Source organism: Ranitomeya variabilis, chromosome 1, assembly GCF_051348905.1.
Source record: "Ranitomeya variabilis isolate aRanVar5 chromosome 1, aRanVar5.hap1, whole genome shotgun sequence".
Taxonomy (NCBI): domain Eukaryota; kingdom Metazoa; phylum Chordata; class Amphibia; order Anura; family Dendrobatidae; genus Ranitomeya; species Ranitomeya variabilis.
The window spans coordinates 713,166,058-713,188,429 of NC_135232.1; the positions used below are offsets into that span (position 1 = coordinate 713,166,058).

General features: G+C 42.0%; 1 long non-coding RNA gene across 1 annotated transcript in view; it reads right to left on the minus strand.

Annotated features, from left to right (window-relative positions):
- Positions 1 to 6,667: 6,667 nt before the first annotated feature.
- The window catches only part of LOC143779192 (uncharacterized), a 35,526-nt gene continuing 19,821 nt past the window's right edge, over positions 6,668 to 22,372 (minus strand). The window contains exons 2-3 of the long non-coding RNA XR_013216497.1: positions 16,653 to 16,729; positions 6,668 to 8,078 (exon numbers count right to left, since the gene is read on the minus strand). This is a non-coding gene — a long non-coding RNA (uncharacterized LOC143779192). The remainder of the gene's footprint in view (positions 8,079 to 16,652; positions 16,730 to 22,372) is intronic.

Genomic DNA, 22,372 nt, shown 5'->3' on the forward strand with positions numbered 1-22,372 from the left:
TATTACCTTTTGTGCATTACTGCCCTTTTCCAAGATGGCGTCTTTGGTCTCGTGCACTGTGTCTTCCTGCTATAAAACTCCACCCCAGTCTTCAGTCTGTGCTAGAGTATTCTGCCTTGCATCCAGCTCCTGACTCTGGTGACTCCCTGGCTATATACTTGCTCCTGTGAACCTGTATGGTGATCCTGCTACTCTGCTCTGAGTTCCTGCTGCATACACCAGTTTCCAGTAATCCTTCTTCATCTGCTGCTTGTGTTTACTTCCATCTGCATTTGCTGGACATGTAAGCTGTTGCTGCTCTGCAAAAACCTGATACTTTTACCCAGGCCTCCCTGGTTGAGCTAAGATATTATTTGAACTGCCTTATAAGCATATCTGTCTGTGTTTGGACTAAAACAAGGACTTATTCGTGTCAAGTATCCTCAAGAATAATTGTGCTTCATAGACTTTCTGCGTGATTGCATTTTCCTCTGAAGTTTCATATAGACTGCTAAGCTGCGTTTAATATTTACACCAAGTGTTGTGGACTTGAGTTTCTCATTGCATCCTGTTTGAATCACCGTGTTATAATATAGACTTTACCACTTATAAAACTGTGTCCTGTAGTTGTCTTGTTCCATGCAAAGAGTCTCCTAAGTTATCCCCTATAATTATTACAGCGTCTGAATGAAAAGGGACTGTATGGTAGGAGACCCAGGAAAACCCCACTTCTTACCCCGAGACATAAAAAAGCCAGGCTGGAGTTTGCCAAAACTTACCTGAAAAAGCCTAAAACTTTTTGGAAGAATGTTCTCTGGTCAGATGAGACAAAAGTAGAGCTTATTGGGCAAAGGCATCAACATACAGTTTACAGGAAAAAAAGAGGCATTCAAAGAAAAGAACACGGTCCCTACAGTCAAACATGGCGGAGGTTCCCTGATGTTTTGGGGTTGCTTTGCTGCCTCTGGCACTGGACTGCTTGACCGTGTGCATGGCATTATGAAGTCTGAAGACTACCAACAAATTTTGCAGCATAATGTAGGGCCCAGTATGAGAAAGCTGGGTCTCACTCAGAGGTCAGGGGTCTTCCAGCAGGACAATGACCCAAAACACACTTCAAAAAGCACTAGAAAATGGTTTGAGAGAAAGCACTGGAGACTTCTAAGGTGGCCAGCAATGAGTCCAGACCTGAATCCCATAGAACACCTGTGGAGAGATCTAAAAATGGCAGTTTGGAGAAGGCACCCTTCAAATATCAGGGACCTGGAGCAGTTTGCCAAAGAAGAATGGTCTAAAATTCCAGCAGAGCATTGTAAGAAACTCATTGATGGTTACCAGAAGCGGTTGGTCGCAGTTATTTTGGCTAAAGGTTGTGCAACCAAGTATTAGGCTGAGGGTGCCAATACTTTTGTCTGGCCCATTTTTGGAGTTTTGTGTGAAATGATCAATGTTTTGCTTTTTGCTTCATTCTCTTTTGTGTTTTTTTCATTTAAGACAAATTAAATGAAGATAATACCAAAGAATTTGTGTTTGCAATCATTTTCAGGAAGAAACTGAGTATTATCTGACAGAATTGCAGGGGGGTCAATAATTTTGGCCACAACTGTATATTATTGACAAATTGTACAAAAACATGATGTGTGTGGCGTGCGTTCAAGGATGGAATATTATATGGGAGTTTTATAGGATAAACCAAATACCAACAGAAAATAAATGACCCAAAACAAACATTTTTCAGTAAAAATAACTCTTCTTTATTAGGTAAAGTATAAAAGAATTGCGCCATTTTCCGATACCCGTCGCGTATCCATTTTTCATGATCTCAGGTTGAGAGAAGGCTTTTTTTTTGTGTGCCGAGCTAATGTTTTTAATGAATACCATTTATGATCACCCGTTATTGCATTTTAATGCAATGTTACGATGACCATAAAAATGTAATTCCGGTGTTTTGACTTTTTCTCGTTACTTCGTTTAGCGATCGTGTTAATTTTTTTTTTATATTGATAGATCAAGCGATTCTGAATGCGGCGATACCAAATATGTGTATAATTGATTCTTTTTATTGGTTTATTTTGAATGGGGCGAAAGGGGGTCATTTGAATTTTTATTTTTTTTATATTTTAAAAACATTTTTTTTTTTACTCTTGGCATTGTGAAGACATACAGCATTGTATCCTTATCAACCAGACGGCTATTTTTAGTAAACAAAGAATAATAGAATGTTATCTGTATGTTGGCTGTCAAATTTAAGTGTTGATTTCTGGTTGGTCAAGAAAACAGACTTTTGTTTGTGTAAGTCGGTAATATTGACTTTTATTGTGCGCTTATCCTTGATCACTAATGATGTTTGCTGATATGCTAATTATGCATTGTTTGTTGACTTATAAAGCAGAGAGGGAAAAACTATGCAAATCGTTTAAATCAATACTACTTGATCTAATCTCCATTCTAAGCCTTTATGTAAATACTGAATGAGGGACACTTGTTAAGTATAAAAATAGGTTACATGCCTCTATATAAAAGGACTGACAGAGAGAAACAGCCAAAGAGATTCTGCCAAGAAATCCATACATCCAAAGGACCAGAGACAGGACAGCAGCCATTTTACATCATGGCTCCATTGCGAGGAACGCGGATCTATCATTCTATAGGAAACAACCTAGGGGTTTTTCGACCTCGGTTGGAAGAATACAGATCTGCTCCATTGGCCATCGCTGAACCATGGATACAATTGAAGAAGCCAGGTTGTGATCCTCAGATCAACTGGCCTTGTACTTTGTATGGACTCAATGGACTGTCATCTTCCTACACTAGTTGTTGCCTCCTCTCTGTGTGCGTGCCACAGGTGGAGTAACCAACCCTGGAATATGAAGCCAGGTTGTGATCCTCGGATCAACTGGCCTTGTATGGACTGGCATCTTCCTACGCTTGTCGTTACCTCCTCTCTGTGTTTGTGCCACATTTGGGGTAGCGACCCTGGAAGATCTGAAGTCACAGCTGCCATTGTCTCGGCGAGTCAGCGGAAGGGCGAGACTCTGTTATGTGCACCATCTTGGGTATTTTGCTGGGACTGTTCTATGTGTTATCTGACTGTTTTGTGGTTCAATAAATCATTGGCACACTGTTTTACCCTCACTCTGTGTTGTCTGAGTAGCGTTTTCCCCAAATTAAAAGGATAGCGGGCATGTGGCGGGATGATCCCTGGTCCATGCGGTTTCGGCTAGACCCCCGCGCCCCCCCCCCCATGTGTCCACAGGCATGCTTCAATAGTCTCCATTGGAGACTAGAAGCTGTCATAAACTGATCGGCTCTGCTACATACCAGCGGTGATCTAATCGCCTGTATGTAGCAGACTTGATCACTTGCTATGAGCGCCGACCACAGGGCAATGCTCATAGCAATCCGGCAGTGACAGCCACAGAGGTCTGCTGTAGACCACTGGTTGTCATACCAACCCATCGGTGACCCGTGCTGGAAAAGATGTGGCTCAGCGGCGGACCCCACATCAAAGGGAGGGAGTCCGACATCGGCGTACATTTGCGCCCCATGTCAGAAAGGCATTGCAGGGGATTGTTTTAGCAGAGACAGAAGTGGTAATCAATCATGTATACATACAATTACAAAAACACAGCTTATAATGATAAATACTATATAGTTAAGACAATAAAATATAATCTGGGTAAACCATGTGTAGATATAAAAATTCAGGCAAATGGCAAATGTAGCTCCATCTAGTGGCTATGTGAAAAAGTGCCATCATACAGTAAAATGTATCCTATGAGTGTGTGACAATCAAGGTTGAAATTAGATTTTAAGTGCACCATACAGTTGTGCTCAAAAGTTTACATACCCCGGCAGAATTTTTGTTTTCTTGGCCTTTTTTCAGAGAATATGAATAACAACAAACCTTTTTCTCCACTCATGGTTAGTAGTTGGGTGAAGCCATTTATTGTTAAACTATTGTTCTCTAAAAAGAGAACCCCTTCAAGTCCCTGCCCTTTTTCATTTTTGCATTTCAGTTTTTGCTCCCCTTCTTCCCAGAGCCATAACTTTTATATTTTTCCATCAATATGGCCATGTGAGGGCTTGGTTTTTGCAGGACGAGTTGTACTTTTGAATGAATCATTGGTTTTACCATGTTGTGTACTAGAAAGCAGTGAAAAATTTTCAAGTGCAGTGAAATTGCAAAAAAAAGTGCAATTCCACAATGGTTTTTTGGATTTTCTTTTTTTTACCATGTTCACCAAATGCTAAAACTGAGCTGCCGTTATGATTTTCCAGGTTATTATGAGTTCATAGACACCAAACATGTCTAGGTTCTGTTTTATTTAAGTAGTGAAAAAAAAATCCAAAGTTTGCTTAAAAAAATTAAAATTGCGCCATTTTTCGAGACCTCTAGCGTCTCCTTTTTTCATGATTTCGGGTTGGGTGAGGGCTTATTTTTTGTGTGCCGAGCTGATGTTTTTGTTGATACCATTTTGGTTCAGATGTTTTGATCGCTCGTTATTGCAGTTTAATGCAATGTCCCGGCGACCAAAAAACGTAATTCTGGCGTTTTTACTTTTTTCTCGCCACGCTGTTTAGAGATCAGGTTCATCTTTTTTTATTGATGGGGTGATTCTGAATGCGGCGAAACCAAATATGTGTATGTTTGATTGCTTTTTTTTTTATTTTGAATGAAGCAAAAGGAGGGGTAATTTAAACTTTTATTTTTTTTATATTTTTAAAAACATTTTTTTTTTACTTTTGGCATGCTTCAATAGTCTCTGTGGGAGATTAGAAGTTGCCATAGCCCGATAAGCTCTGTTATATAGAGGTGATGATCAGATCGCCTCTATGCAGTAGAATTACTTGCTATGATGCTATGGAATTACTTGCTATGGATTGCGATTCCACCTGTGGCTATTCCGGGCACATGTCAGCTGTTCAAAACAGCTGACATGTCCCAGGAAAGATGTGGGCTCAGCGCTGGAGCCCACATCAAAGGGAGGGAAGCAACCTCTGCAGCACAAATGACCCTGATCAAAAGTTCACATACCCCATTTCTTAATACCGTGTATTGCCCCTCTAACATCAATGACAGCTTGAATTCTTTTATGTTAGTTGTAGATGAGGTTCTTCATTTTCTCAGATGGTAAAGCTGCCCACTTTTCTTGGCGTAAAGCCTCCAGTTCCTGTAAATTTATTCCTGGGCTGTCTAGCATGAACTGTGCGCTTGAGATCTTCCCAGAGTGGCTCAATAACATTGAGGTCAAGTGACTGAGATTGCCACTCCAGAATCTTCACTTTGTTCTGCTGTAGCCAATGACAGGCCGACTTGGTCTTGTGTTTTGAATTGTCATGTTGGAACATCCAAGTACGTCCCATGCGCAGCTTGCGGGCTGATGATTGCAAATTTGCCTCCAGTATTTGCTGATTAACGTGCTGCATTCATATTTCTTTCAACTTTGACCAAGTTTTCTGTGCCTTTGTAGCTCACACATCCCCAAAACATCAGCGATCCACCTCCGTGCTTTACAGTAGGAATGATGTTCCTTTCATCGTAGGCCTTGTTGACCTCTCTCCAAATGTAACGTTTTTGGTTGTGGCCAAAAAGTTCAATTTTGGTCTCATCACTCCAAATTGCCTTGTTCCAGAAGTTTTGAGGCTTGTCTCTGTGCTGTTTTGTGTATTGTAGGTGAGATACTTTGTGTCAGTAATCACTTTCTTCTGGCGACTCGACCATGCAGACCATTTTTCTTCAAGTGCCTCCTTACTGTGCATCTTGAAACAGCTACTCCGCTAGTTTTCAGAGAGTCCTATATTTCAGCTGATGTGATTTGTGGGTTCTTTTTTGCATTCCAAACAATTTTCCTGGCAGTTGTGGATGACATCTTTTTGTATCACTTTCTTGTTTTATACAATTCAACTACCTTTTCCCGTAGATCGTTTGACAATTCTTTTGCTTTCCCCATGATTCACAATCCAGAAAAGTCAGTGGCTGGATGAAAGATGCAAGAATCTGTCTGGATCCCAGAAACTCACTCAGCTTTTATGCACACACTCTGATTACAAGCAAACAGGTCACAGGTGAGGATGTTACCTTTAGTAGCCATTCAAATGCATTTGTGTCAACCTCTGTGCATGTTATCAGGCCAAAATCACCAGGGTATGTGAACTTCTTATCAGGGTCATTTGATGTTTTGGGTTGTTATTAAGATTTAAAAAGAGAAAACATAGTAGCTTGACAATAAATGGCTTCACCCAACCACTAACCATGAGTGGAGAAAAAGTTTTGGTATTATCATTCATATTCTCTAAAAAAAAAAAAAAAAAAAAGGCCAAGAAAGCAAAAATTCTACAGGGGTATGTAAAATTTTGAGCACAAATGTATTTATTGAGTATAAGATAAATACATACATAGATATATGTTAACGAACTGTAAATATATCACTTGATATCAGTTTATAAGGTCAAAAGATACTGTGCACTTATAAATAGTGTTGAGCGATACCGTCCGATACTTGAAAGTATCGGTATCGGAAAGTATCGGCCGATACCGGCAAAGTATCGGATCCAATCCGATACCGATACCCGATACCAATACAAGTCAATGGGACTCATGTATCGGACGGTATCCCTGATGGTTCCCAGGGTCTGAAGGAGAGGAAACTCTCCTTCAGGCCCTGGGAACCATATTAATGATAAAGATGAAATATTTACCACTATTCCCTCTTACGTGCGTTTCGCCATGTCAGCTTCCTCAGAGGGTATGGATAAGTGTTTCCAACAAACCAAGGTCCTGCACTAGTCCAGGCAAGGTGAGTAACTCTGGGATAAAATGGGAGTGTTTCTAAAGGAATTGGGGCTGTTCCCCGGTCACATCTATGGAACACATGAATGAGTCTGCCAATGTAAGCCAATCACATTGGTGGTTATTGTTTATACCAGCCCTTTCCTTTCCAGGTTCATGTTATTGGCGTGACACCTAATAGTGGTTGGGACATAGCCCTGATGGCTTATTGGTGTAAACCGAACAACCTGGGGCAAATGCCATTCAAAACTCATGGGGAGCGAGTATACCCCACGTGGGTAAATGCACCTTTGACGCTCCCGGGTGGTGTGTCACGTGCGGCATCCAAGAAACAGCGTTACACGTCATCCCGGGAAACTCTGCCTCTGGGCACTTCCGATTGAATGGCATATCCAAGGGGGAGTGTCCGGAATGGTGCTGGATGGACTTGTTGCCATGGAGACCGAATGGGCCCACACCACGCGAGCGTTCAGCATCCCCAGTGAAGCAGGAGGTTCAGGATATAAACCTGTTGGTAAGATCAAGATGAATATAATGCTGCATAGAGCCATCTGGTAGCGATCAATCAGGTAAAGTGATAGTGAGGGCTGTCTGGAATCAAAACAATGCATGTGAAAAGTGGCAAAAGTGACACCACCAAGTGACCAGTGCAACGGGTGAGAAATGGAGAATAAAAAGTGATAAAAGCAGCTTAATAAAACAGTGATGGATAATAAAATATATAGAAAAGTGTTTTTGGAAAGTGAATACACTCATAAAAATGTTTTCTTTAAAATATAGAAATATAAATGAATCAGTATTAGGATGTGTAAAAAAGAGAAATATGTTATTTGATTAAGAAAATGTAATGAACAATAAATTAAGTGAATAATCGTGAATGAAATTGTTATTAAACAATATAATGAATTCACAGAACCTGATCCACTTCCCGGTATATATGGGCTTATATTAGAATCCCTTAAAACCAACTGGAAAGATAAAAACAAAGGAAAAAGGGCGGAACAAAAAACAAACACCAAACAACTAACAGCCCATAATGTAAAAAAAATATAAGTTTATATTCAAACTGCCAATATTAGTCACATTTGATCTGTGTCTCTCCCAGAAAAAAAGTCATCATAGTGTCATTCCCTGTAATAAACGTATAGAGGAGGAAATGACTGCGGAGAGACCGTCCATTGTCAGAATAGTGGGTAGACACAGATGGCATCTAATGTTCCTGACTATCCGGATGTCTAGAGGATCTTCACCATAGGAGAGTAAAGTGCAGGTAGGCTATCTTGTGACCATTGTATTATGAGGAAACCTTTAAAAAAAGGGAAATAAAAAACAAATAAGACACATTGAAATCATATAAAACTGTTATTTAAAAAGTGTAGAGAACGAATTCTACCAAACACCTTATAGGAAAGGGGAGAAACTGAGAACTTCACTTAGACCATTTGGATGTAAGGTATGTAGTTGCCATATTCATTTAGTTTCTGATTGTGACCAGATCTTTTTCCAGTCACCACCCCTTTTGGTAACCAGGACCCTATTGATGCCAGCAGGGGCGGACACAGACAGCTTGGGGCCCCTGTGCAAGAAATGTGTCTGGGCCCCCCTCCTTTTATGGCGACAAAGCTACATATATATATATACACAGCCATACATGTATGATGTATGACCGGGCTTATGGAAAGTGTACAGTATTCCAGCCGGTACCCATGTAACCAATCATGAAAATATCTTTCTCGGACAGCTACCTAAAACTGTTGTATTAGGCTTTGTGGATAGTGAAGCATTTAGCGGTGCGATTAATAAAAATCCTTTGCTGTTCCACCATTATAATGTGAAGCACACTGCGTTATACCTGGATGGTCAGCAGATACCTGCGCACCCCTAGCACCCAGATTGTAATGTCAATATAGCCATCAGGGAGTATATGGCTCTTAGGGTACCGTCTCACAGTGGCACTTTTGTCGCTACGACGGTACGATCCGTGACGTTCCAGCGATATCCATACGAAAAAAAACAGTACATACTCACATTCCAGTGTCACGTCTCTCGCCGTCTGCTTCCCGCACTGACTGTGAGTGCTGGCCGTAAAGCAGAGCACAGCGGTGACGTCACCGCTGCGCTCTGCTTTCACTTACGGCCGGCGCTCACAGTCAGTGCGGGAAGCAGACGGCGAGGGACGTGACACCGGAATGTGAGTATGTACTGTTTTTTTTTTTTTTACATTTACGATGGTAACCAGGGTAAACATCGGGTTACTAAGCGCGGCCCTGCGCTTAGTAACCTGATGTTTACCCTGGTTACCCGGGGACTTCGGCATCGTTGGTCACTGGAGAGCTGTCCGTGTGACAGCTCCCCAGCGACCACACAACGACTTACCAACGATCACGGCCAGGTCGTATCGCTGGTCGTGATCGTTGGTAAATCGTTTAGTGTAACGGTACCCTTACACATATATCTGGCAAGCACAAGTCTGATAGCGGGTTGTCAGTAGGTCATGAAGAAATTATGGATGGGTTTACCTTGTTTGTGTTTGATTTATCACCTGATCAAGAACCAGGCGGTCATTTCTCCCTCATTAATAGGTAACCTGCGTGCAGGGTCGGCGTTAGGGGCAGGCAGACCAGGCAGCTGCCTGGGGCCCCCGCTCCCCCAGGGGCCCCCAGCTAGTGGCAAGTCACACAGCCGCTATGGGGCCCCTGTGAGGCAGGGGGGCCCGCCTGCCACCAGCACTGACTCCCCCGCCGCATTGAACTATACCGGCGTCTGCCGGTACAGTTCAAAGCAATGATGGAGGAGAGAGCGTCACATGACGCTCCCTCTCCCATCATTCCCCGCTCTGCCTCTGACACAGCGGGTGCGCGTCATCGCGCACTCGCTGTGTGTCAGGCAGTGCGGCGGCAGCTGCCGACACAGGAGCAGGGAGGGAGCAGCGTGGGCTCGGGGAGAGGTGAGGAGGTTGTGTTTTTTTTGTTTATTTTTTTAACTAGACTAAGTCCATTCTCGGGAGGAGAGAGGCGGGGAGGGAAGGGGGATGTGGACAGTGCTGTATACTACTGTGGGCTGTGGTGTATACTACTGTGGGCTGTGGTGTATACTACTGTGGGCTGTGCTGTATACTACTGTGGGCTGTGCTGTATACTACTGTGGGCAGTGCTGTATACTACTGTGGGCAGTGCTGTATACTACCGTGGGCAGTGCTGTATACTACTGTGGGCAGTGCTGTATACTACTGTGGGCTGTGCTGTATACTACTGTGGGCAGTGCTGTATACTACTGTGGGCTGTGCTATATACTACTGTGGGCTGTGCTGTATACTACTGTGGGCTGTGATGTATGCTACTGTGGGCAGTGCTGTATACTACTGTGGGCTGTGCTGTATACTACTGTGGGCAGTGCTGTATACTACTGTGGGCTGTGCTGTATACTACTGTGTGGGCAGTGCTTTATACTACTGTGTGGGCTTTTCTATATACTACTGTGTGGGCTGTGCTATATACTAAGTGGCTGTGTTATATACTACTATGTGGGCTGTGCTATATACTATGGGGGTATATTATATTCTATGGGGGAGGCTGTATTATATTTATATTCTATGAGGGGTGATGGCATCATACTCTATGAGGGGGCTACATTATACTATATGGGGGGGCTGCATTATATTCTATGGGGTGGCTGCATTATACTATATGTGGGCTGAATTATACTGTATCGAAGACTATGGGGAATACATTATACTATATGAAGAACTATGGGGTGCATTATACTATGGGAAGTGAATTGTACTACATGGATGACTATGGCGGTGCATTATACTATATGGAGCACGGTGAGGAGTGTATTATGCTATATGGAGGACTGAGGAGTATATTTTAATATATGGAGGACTATGAGGAGTGTATTATACTATATGGAGGACTATGGGAAGTGTATAATACTATATGGAGGACTATGAGGAGTGTATTATACTATATGGAGGACTATGGGGCACATTATATTATACGGAGGACTATGGGGTGTGCATTTTACAATATGGAGGACTATGGTGCACATTATAATATATGGAGGACTATGGGGTGTATTATACTAAACAAGCAAAATGCTGCATATTCATTGGGTGATTGGATTGTTTATGCCGGAATAAAAATCATTGTTCTCAGCAGCACATCGCCGGTGTAAACTGTAGATGTGCTGCTGATAACATGATACTGTATGGTGATCTGTTAGTGATCTATTAGTGATCGTTCTGTCCCCTTCATTCTTTCTCAGACGGTGGAAAGAGGCCGTGAAACAAGCGTCCAACGACTTCAGTATTGTCGATCACACTCATTTAGCGGCCTGAGATCAGCGCATGTAAATACAACCGGAATGCTTCTGTATGATGTGCAATATGTTAGCATTTGGGGCCCCATTTTAAACTTTGCCTAGGGCCCCACTTTGCCTAAAACCGGCCCTGCCTGCGTGCTGAAGTGTGCTTTGCCCTACTGACGCCCCACACACTAGCATGATCGTGTATTCGGTCAGCACCGCCATTCTGGAGCTAAATAACCAGAGAGAGGTCTTGTATGGTTGTGACTGATGATGGACACTCTAGAACTCACAGCTCTGCTGAAGTCTAACCGCTATACAGAACGCATATCTGCAGGCGTGCTTCCATGTGATTGGCTGCCGTCAGAGACCGGCGGCCTTGATTGGTAACACGGATACATCAGGCCAGAGCGGCCGGCATTGGATATTGATAGGACTCTGCAATGATGAAAAGGCCAGATTTATCGACAGTTACGGACTCGATCCAGATAATGTTTTATTCCCCCGTGATTCTGTGACATTCGTGAATAGGAACTGTGCGTTATATTCCTATCAAAATCAACAGCTGCAAGATACATATAGCCGTGTGTGTGGTAATTTCTGTGTTTTTTTCTGTATCATTTTGCCGGGGGCTGACCTATAACAAGATACATATAGCCATGTGTGCTGCTATTTCTGTGTTTTTTCTGTATCATTTTGCCGGGGGCTGACCCATAACAAGATACATATAGCCATGTGTGCGGCCATTTCTGTGTTTTTTCTGTATCATTTTGCCGGGGGCAATAATGGAAAAATTATAGCTCTCAAAATGTGGTGATGCAAAAACTATTTTTTGCAATAAAAAGTATCTTTTAGTGTGTGACAGCTGGCAAACAAAAACCCGCTATAAATAGTAAATCAAACCCCCCTTCATCACCCCCTTAGTTAGGGAAAAATAATAAAATAAAAAAAGTATTTATTTCTGTTTTCCCATCAGGGTTAGGGTTAGGGCTAAAGTTAGGGTTAGGGTTGGGGCTAAAGTTAGGGTTAGTGATGGGGCTAAAGTTAGGGTTGGGGCTAGAGATTGGGTTAGGGTTTGGATTACATGTATGGTAGGGATTAGGGTTGGGATTAAGGGTAGGGGTGTGGTTAGAGTTGTGGTCGGGATTAGGGGGGTGTTGGGGTGAGGGGTGTGTTGGGGTTAGGGGTGTGGTGAGGGTTGGAATTAGGGTTAGGGGTGTGTTTGGGTTAGGGGTGTTGTTATGGTTAGGGTTGGGATCAGAGTTAGGGGTATGTTGGGGTTAGGGATGTGGTTGGGGTTTGGGTTAGGGTTGGAGTTACAATTGGGGGGTTTCCACTGTTTTGGCACATCAGGGGCTCTCCAAACGCGACATGGTGTCCGATCTCAATTCCAGCCAATTCTGCATTGAAAAAGTAAAACAGTGCTCCTTCTCTTCCGAACTCTACCGTGCACCCAAACAGTGGTTTACACCCACATATGGGGTATCAGCGTACTCAGGACAAATTGCACAACAATTTTTGCTGTCCAATTTCTCCTGTTATCCTTATGAAAATACAAAACTGGGGGCTAAAAAATAATTTTTGTGAAAAAAAAAATTATTTTCACGCCTCTGCATTATAAATTATAGTGAAACACTTGGGGGTTCAAAGTTCTCATAGCACATCTAGATAAGTTCCTTTGGGGGTCTGGTTTCCAATATGGGGTCACTTATGGGGGGTTTCTACTGTACAGGTACAGTCATATGAAACAGTTTGGGCACCCCTATTAATCTTAAGCTTAATGTTTTATAACAATTGGTTTTTTTGCAACAGCTATTTCAGCTTCATATATCTAATAACTGTTGGACACAGTAATGTTTCTGCCTTGAAATGAGGTTTATTGTACTAACAGAAAATGTGCAATCTGCATTCAAACAAAATTTGACAGGTGCATAAGTATGGGCACCCTTATCATTTTCTTGTTTTAAATACTTCTACCTACTTTTTACTGACTTACTAAAGCACTTTTTTAGGTTTTGTAACCTCATTGAGCTTTGAACTTCATAGCTAGGTGTATGCAATCATGAGAAAAGCTACTTAAAGTGGCCACTTGCAAGTTGTTCTCCTGTTTGAATCTCCTCCAAAGAGTGGCATCATGGGCTCCTCAAAACAACTGTCAAATGATCTGAAAACAAAGATTATTCAACATAGTTGTTCAGGGGAAGGATACAAAAAGCTGTCTCAGAGGTTTAACCTGTCAATTTCCACTGTGAGGAACATAGTAAGGAAATGGAAGAACACAGGTACAGTTCTTGTTAAGGCCAGAAGTGGCAGGCCAAGAAAAACATCAGAAAGGCAGAGAAGAAGAATGGTGAGATCAGTCAAGGACAATCCTCAGGCCACCTCCAGAGATCTGCAGCATCAACTTGCTGCAGATGGTGTCACTGAGCATCGGTCAACTATACAACGCACTTTGCACAAGGAGAAGCTGTATGTGAGAGTGATGCGAAAGAAGCTGTTTCTGCAAGCACACCACAAACAGAGTTGGCTGAGGTATGCAAAAGCACATTTGGAGAAGCCAATTTCTTTTTGGAAGAAGGTCCTGTGGACTCATGAAACCAAGATTGAGTTGTTTGGTAATACAAAAAGGCGTTATGCATGGCGGCAAAAAAACACAGTGCGTTGTATAGTTGACCGATGCACAGTGACACCATCTGCAGCAAGTTGATGCTGCAGCTCTATGGAGATGGTCTGAGGATTGTCCTTGACTGATTTTGGGAGTGAAAAATATTTTTTTGTGAAAAAATATGATTTTTTATTTTTTTGGCTCTACATTATAAACTTCTGTGAAGCACTTTGGGGGTTCAAAGTGCTCACCACACATCTAGATAAGTTCCTTAGGGGGTCTACTTTCCAAAATGGTGTCACTTGTGGGGGGTTTCAATGCTTAGGCACATCAGTGGCTCTCCAAACGCAACATGGAGTCCATATCAATTCCAGCCAATTTTGCATTGAAAGGTCAAATGGCGCTCCTTCCCTTCCGAGCTCAGCCATGCGCCCAAACAGTGTTTCCCCCTACATATGGGGTATCTGCATACTCAGGACAAATTGTACAACAACTTTTGGGGTCCATTTTCTCCTGTTACCCTTGGTAAAATAAAACAAATTGGATCTGAAATAAATTTTTTGTGAAAAAAAGTTAAATGTTAATTTTTTTTAAACATTCCAAAAATTCCTGTGAAGCACCTGAAGGGTTAATAAACTTCTTGAATGTGGCTTGAGCACCTTGAGGGGTGCAGTTTTTAGAATGGTGTCACAGTTGGGTATTTTCTATATTTTCTATCATATAGACCCCTCAAAGTGACTTCAAATGTGATGTGGTCCCTAAAAAAAAAAATGGTGTTGTAAAAATGAGAAATTGCTGGTCAACTTTTAACCCTTATAACTTCCTAACAAAAAAAAATTGGGTTCCAAAATTGTGCTGATGTAAAGTAGACATGTGGGAAATGTTACTTATTAAGTATTTTGTGTGACATATCTCTGGGATTTAAGGGCATGAAAATTTAAAGTTGGAAAATTGCAAAATTTTCACAATTTTCTCCAAATTTCCGTTTTTTTTTTCACAAATAAACGCAAGTAATATTGAGGAAATTTTACCACTATCATGAAGTACAATATGTCATGAGAAAACAGTGTCAGGATCACCAGGATCGATGCGAGCGTTCCAGAGTTATAAACTCATAACGGGACAGTGGTCAGAATTGTAAAAATTGGCCCGGTCATTAACATGCAAACCACCCTTGGGGGTTAAGGGGTTAATATATAAAAGGCATTATGACACAACATAACATGTTAAAAACATAGGACCTATTATTAAAAATAATTAAAATAAATTAAAAACTAATTATAATTAAATTGAATTATAATCACACTGTGTGTGAGGGGCATGGTATGTCAAACTAATTGGCAAAAAAATCAATAATATAAAATAAAATTAAAAAATTTTTCATTGATTTGTCATTGACTATGCTAACAATGTGTTGATAAAGTAAAAATAAATAAATGGTTATAAATCTATATTAAATCCCCAAATTTTATTTCATGACATATACAAATGTATGTGATTATTTGGACATGAGGAAATACAATTTGTGATATGAATAATCAATACAAATCAATTCATAAAAAAACAAAGTGCTCATTCAAAAAGAAACCTCATGATCAATATGATGGATATTCATTCAATGTAAATAATTTTTTGAACATGAGGAAATGAATTTTTTGATGTAATTAATCAAATATAAATCAATTCATAAAAAGCAAAGTGCTCATTTGGAAGGAGACCTCATGATCAAAAAATAGACATCATATAAAACAAAAAATGATTTCCATAGTGAAAAAACACAAATACCAACCTGTGCGACACACCACTCCAACGCGCGTTTTGCTTCCCCTGTAATTAATTACGTTTTTAATTTATTTTATTTTTATTATTTTTAATAAAAGGTCTTATGTTTTTAACATATGTTGTGTCATCTTGCCTTTTATATAATAATAAAGTATTATATTCATTGATATTGTGTTGAATGCTATTTTTTGGGATCATAAATTTATGTATAGTATTATTTAGTAAACAATTGGTGGTCAGTTTTGGTATTTCTTTTCTATATATGATTTTTTTTTTTTACATCTCCTGATGTGATTGTTCTACACTGGAGATCATCATGGGACACTCGGTAAATGGACTACGTCGGACAGGGAGTTATATGTTGGTTTATTATTTTATTTTTGTTGCAGGAGAATGAGGGATTCGGGGATTAGGCGATGCAGTAAGTATGGTAAATTAAGATTAATAAAGGACTTTATTCTGGCTGTGTTTTTATTTACCATATAACTATAGGATTAGTAATTATACAACCTTATTCTTCATGCACCATATTCAAACACAAGGCGCAAGAAAAAATCTCTGGAAGTTGACACAAAATTATTTTTTTTTAAACTACAATAGTTTATTATTTTATTCAAGATATGGTAAAAATTGTTCAGGAGTATGGTAAATAGTGGAAAAACAGAGGTTGAAAGAAGGATCACTACTAACAAATATGGCAAACAATTTCAAATATCAGAGCATAACACCAAATGGCAACCAATTAATAAATGGCAAATTATATTGAGAAATTAAATATTAAATAATCATATCAAAATATTAATTAAAGTGCATAGTGCCAAGAAATTGTTTGTAGTATAATTATTACATTAATGCCATTAATATCACAATTGGCCACTAGGTGGTGCTGTGACTCTCAAAAAGAGAGAGAGAAAAAATGCATGTATATAATGCCAACACCTAGCCAAACACAGCTGTAATAATTATAATAATAATAATAATAATAATAATGCTGTACCAGCGTTTTAAGTACAAATCTATATGTGAATGTTTAAACTATACATATACTGTATTATAAGGTGCAGTGTCCAGTCCAAATAAATACATGTTGCTGTTTATAAATCAAACCAGATTGTGTCCTGCAAAGTAGGAAATACAAGTGGCCGATATGATTAATGAATGGAATTTTTAAACACCGCAAATAATTACCTGTAAGAATCAAAGTCCGCTGAGTGTGTTGGTATTAGGACCTAAACCTCTCGCCCCTTGAAATCCATTTGGACACACTGTTCAAAACAGCACAAAAAATTAGATCAAACCAATAAGTCCTCAATCAGTAAGAATGCCCATAAGCGAGGGCCAACACTTCCTACTAGTTTAACAATACAACCTTATTCTTCATGCACCATATTCAAACACAAGGCACAAGAAAAAATCTCCGGAAGTTGACACAAAATTATTTTTTTAGTAATTGAGAGGTGTTTTATAGTCGCTTCTCCATTACTAATCAGTGGGCTTGATGTCACCTGACAATACAAAGGTGACATCAACCCCACAAATATAAACCTCACTTGCCACAGCTACAGAGCAAGTGGGAAGAGCGAGGCTTAGTGCCAGAATTGGCGCATATATAAGATGCGCCATTTCTGGGGCGGCTAAGAGCTGATGTTTATAGCCTAGGGGGTGCCAATATACATGGCCCTTTCCCAGGCTATTAATATCAGCCCGCACCTGTCTGCCTAGCCTTTGCTGGTTCGATTTTAAAGGGGGACCCCATGTCAATGGGGTCATTGTGCAGAAGTAATCACCCTCAGGTACTGTAGATGATGGGGTCACTGTGCAGAAGTAATCACCCCCAGGTACCGTAGATGATGGGGTCACTGTACAGAAGTAATCACCCACAAGTACTGTAGATGATGGAGTCTCTGTACAGAAGTAATCACCCCAGGTACTGTAGATGATGGTGGGGTTACTGTGCAGAAGTAATCACCCCCAGGTATTAAAGATAAGGGGGTCACAGTGCAGAAGCAATCACCCCCAGGTTCTGTAGATGATGACGTCACAGTGCTAATGTAATCACCCCCAAGGTACAGCACATGATGTGAGTCACTGTGTATTAGGCCGGTTTCACATTTGCGGTTGTGTCTGCAACGTTTTTACATTGTGGATGCAGGTACATGCGTTTACTTACGCATGCGTCGTTTCACGGTGTGCGGCGGGACGCGGCTAACACACCATGCTGCAATTTTTGAGGCGTCAAATTTCCGCCGCCATATGCATGCGGACGCTTGCGGAAGGAGTGCGTCAAAACAACGCATTACAGTCTATGGGAACGCAAGGACATGCATTCGCTTGCGTTTGCGTACGCATGCGTTTTCTGAGTAAACAAGTCCAGAAACTGGTTTAAGCCACTCGCCCAAACAAAGATGTATAAAAAGAAGGTGTGGGCACTGGAAGTCCATTATCTCCTGACTCTCTTCAATTGGAAGCAAGCTGATTCTGTGGGAAGACTGCTATTATTACAAAATGTAAGTATACAAGCTAATGTCTGTCTTTTTTTGTTCTCCCTACAGTCTGTACTCATTTCTGTCTCTTTCTTACAGCATTCATCACCATATCACCATGGCCTCAAGTCCAGAGCACACTGAACAGGAGACTGAAGTGAGTACATTTGGTAGTCATTGGTAAGTATTCACTGTCACTATTTACACATGTGGCAAAATGATGTATTTTCTTTTACAGAACACTTCAACAATTGCAGAGGAGCAGGAGCAGCAGACTTCGGCCCAAGTGCCGGTGGTAAGATCGCGTGTAAGTACTCTTGACTGTCTGTATTTAATCTTGACTTTGTTTTTCTTGACTGTTTTTTTCTTTCTCTTTTATTTTTGAATCGTTTTTTCTTTCCAACACTAATGTCTTTCTTTCATGTTTAGGCTCCACAACGTGAGGAGGAATTCCTTGATAAAGACCTCCTCATCACATTGTTGCAGGAACGAGTTGCGTTGTGGGACACCCGGGAGGTGCAGCACTCGGACGCTGTGGTGATTCAGCAGCTGTGGACTAAGGTGGCCCAAGCGCTGATGGATGACTGGGACAACGCCACGCCACGAGTCAGAAAGGAATTTCGTAAGTATTGCAGTGTGGTCTGATGCATCAGTGAACCTGAAGGCCGGGATCACACAACCATGTGTGATGCGAGAAACTCGCAGGAGTTTCTCGCATCGCACACGGTTGTGTGATCCGAGCCTAAAGTGCATTGTTTAACAATTCCCCCCCCCCCCTTCATAGTGAACAAAGCCAAAACCCATTGGCGTTCGATGAAGGATCGCTTCAACAATGACCTGAGACAGGAGATCCAAGTTCGCAGTGGTGCTGCATCAAGGATCGGTAAATACAAATATCACCGGGTGCTGGATTTCCTGAGGCCTGTCCTTGCTCAGAGAACGTATTTTTGTGTTGTATTCCCTAATCTGAATTTTTCTATTCCACAGGAGTTGGAGCTTTTACAATTGTTATTTTTTTGGAGTAATGTTTTACATTTCTTTTCACAGAACCTGGAGCAGCACCCTCGAACCTGGATCGTCCTCTGGAGCGGTCCCTCATCGAACTGCCATGGACCAGTCCGAGCCATCCACCAGTGAAGCAGCAAGTGGGCCGGCGTCACAGTCTGGGGAACAGGTAACTGGTCCTACAGGTGTTCCCCGGTCCCAGTCCTCTGCTTCTTTTTGGGGGGGCTTCCCGCCAGCTGCAAAAGGCCTCGGACAGGTCACTCATGCCCTAGTTTATTCACTTGAACTCGGTCTTCCAGAATGGCCTGAAGGCGCTGGGAGATAGACTGAAAATTGGTCTGACCCATATTAACACACTTTTCCAGGATGTCAACCAACGCCTTGACAGTCTGGAAGCCGACCTCCAGAGACCGGCACACCATTTTTTTTAATAAGATAGAGCGGGGCATGTCGGAACACCTTATGCCTGATCTCCAGCCTAATGTGCTGCAGGCCTACAATGCTGTTTACTTTCAGGCTATGCAGCAGACTCGGTACTTACAACAGTCACAGTACACAGCTACAGTATTTCCACCTGTGCCACATATTACACACTAACCTCAATACCGAGATCTGCTGCATAGCACTGTGCGGCCACCACCATGCCCAGTCCTGCTGCACACCACTACACCGCCACCACCATGCTGGGTGCTGCTGAAAGCCACTCCACCACCATGCCGAGTCCTGCTCCTGCATGGCCGTCCACCGCCACCAGGACTAGGCCGCCTCCAGATCCTGCACGGCTGTCCACTGCCACCACCATGGTGGTTATGCAAACTGCACGGCCGTCTATCGCCATCACCATGAAGGATTATGCACGGCCGTCCCGATCCACCACCATGCCATTCTGTCGCCGTCTACACATGCTGTGTTTTTGCCACCTCATAACTCCATGACACACAATCTGCTGCCCCTCTTCTTTATTTGCTTTACACTGCAGCTTTGCTTCTGGTGTCTGTCATGGAGCTATGAGGTGGTAAAAACACAAAGAGGACTGAAAATCCTCCCCAAAAAAAATTAATACAGCACAAAGGGTCAGCAATGCTCACCTGCCCAGGTGTCAGCACTAGTGCACTCAGGATGCTGTGTTTTCTGCATCCTGAGTACACCAGTTCTGACACACGGGCAGGTGAGTAAAGATATGAGGTGGATTAGCTCCATCATCTCTTCAGTCTGCATTAATCTATTGGACTATAGAAATGCTGACTGAAGAGACGACGGAGCTAATCCAATGTCACCTACCATACCACTGACCTCAGAGAGAAGAAGTGTAGTGTAAAGCATGGGTGACATAACCCAATTTGGTTATAATCAACTCCCTGTCTCATGCAATCTGCATGAGACAGGGACTTGATTTTATAAAGACTGTAGTTGTGAACCAGTGATCACCATATTAAACTGTAAAAAAAGTATTGTAATGTAGAGGGCACTTGGAACAGGTGTTTTACTAGAGGTGTTTTATTTTCAGCAAACATGAAAGTTACATTTTAACATTCCAGGTACATAACATTACATAACATTACAAGAACATTTTACTAAACCATTTCTTCTTGCCAGGACAGACGTCCACTCTCAGAAACAAAGTAGGCCGCAAATGTATTCACCATTTGGGCAACTTCAACTGTTGTCATCAGAGGGTGATGATGGTAATCTGGCAATGGGGTACAAACAGGTTCATCAAGTTCAATGTTGGGTCATTCTTTAGCTATTATGTAGTTGTGCAGAACCACACACGCCTTGACCACCTCATCGACTGTCTCAATTTTGAGATTAATGGCTGGCCTTAAAATGCGCCATTTCGAGACAAGCATACCAAAGGCACACTCAAAAGTTCTTCGTGCCCTGGTCAGTCGGTAATTAAAAATCCTTTTTGTGTGGTGCAAGTCCCTACTGGAATATGGTTTCAGAAGGTTTTCACACATCTGAAATTCCTCATCCCCAACCACAACAAAAGGCATTGGCGGGCCTTGAGTGTTGCGAAGAGGTTGTGGCAGGGGGAAATTGAAATGATTGCCTTACAACCGTTGGCCCATGTCCGAGTTTTTAAACATCTGGGAGTCATTACCACGGCCAATAGATCCAAGTCCACGGTGACAAACCTACAGTTCGCAGCTGCAATCGCCATGAGCACTATGGAAAAATATTTTTTATAATTAAAGTACTCAGATCCAGTTCCAGCCGGTTTGGTAATCTGGATGTTTTCCATCCACTGCTCCCAAACAGTTGGGGAAATTATAAACTTCCAAGAATTTTTCAGCATTTTCCTGCCATATTTCCGTGGTGGGTAGGGGGATAAATTCCTCACGGAGAACATCCCACAAAGCCCGGCAGGTGTCTGCGATAATCCGAGAGTGTGGAAATTACTATCCGGAATTGGAAATGGAGCTATGATACGCTCTCGCCGGTAGCCCGGAATCTGCCGAACAGAGAAAGAAAACAAATAAGTCAGAACAATAATATTTATTACAAGGGTTTTGCAAACCAGAGAATGAAATAAAAAAGGACAAGGACATGGCTTTTATAACAATAATATTTAGGACAGTTGTTTTGCAAAACAGAAAAAGGAGAAAATATTAAGTACATTGCAGAACAATAATTATAACAGGCGTTAATGTTTAAATATTACGTACCTTAATGTGTTAGGGGTCGAGCTCCCGCCTCTTCACAGGGGGAATCTCGAGCCATCTCCACTGCTGTCTCCCATGCTTCTCCAGCCGCAGTGGAGCCTGCTTGGCGGAGACGTCGGTTTCAGCGTCTGGCTCAGCCTGATATGGTGCGGATGGTTACTGCTGCCCTTCCAGGTTCAGCTATTGTAGCCAGTACTGGTCAGCGGTGAGCAGACATCTCTGGGACTAAGTCCTGCTTTTCCCCTTCTGAGCATGCACAGGGTAAGTCCTCTCATTGGAGGTCGGGGGTCACATGCTCAGGTACTACAGCAGCTCCCATTGGTCCTCTAGGAAGGTCCTGAAGTGGCTCAGATACTGTAGCAGCTCCCATTAGTCCTCTAGGAAGGTCCTGTAGTTGCTGCAGCTATAAAAGGTTCGCATGGCCGCACGGCCATGCGCTAGTATCAACTAAGTAATGTGTTCTGCGCCAGTGTGGTCATATGTATGTGGTTTCAGGGTTTGGCTGAAATAAGCCCCTAGAATACCGGCACCTCAGGTGAGGAGTTTTGCGTGTGCTATTCTGACTGTATGACCACTGTTCGCTCTATTTGGTAGCTGTGTTTCTCTGTGAGGTTAACAGGGCACAGCGTTCTCTTGTCTTAACTGACTTTGTGAAGTAACAGAGTTCACTTATACCGCCATATAGTACCGTCAGTTACTAGCAGCGGGTTTTACTCCTGCACGGTGGACCCTGGGTTGCGAGCGCACCTATCTA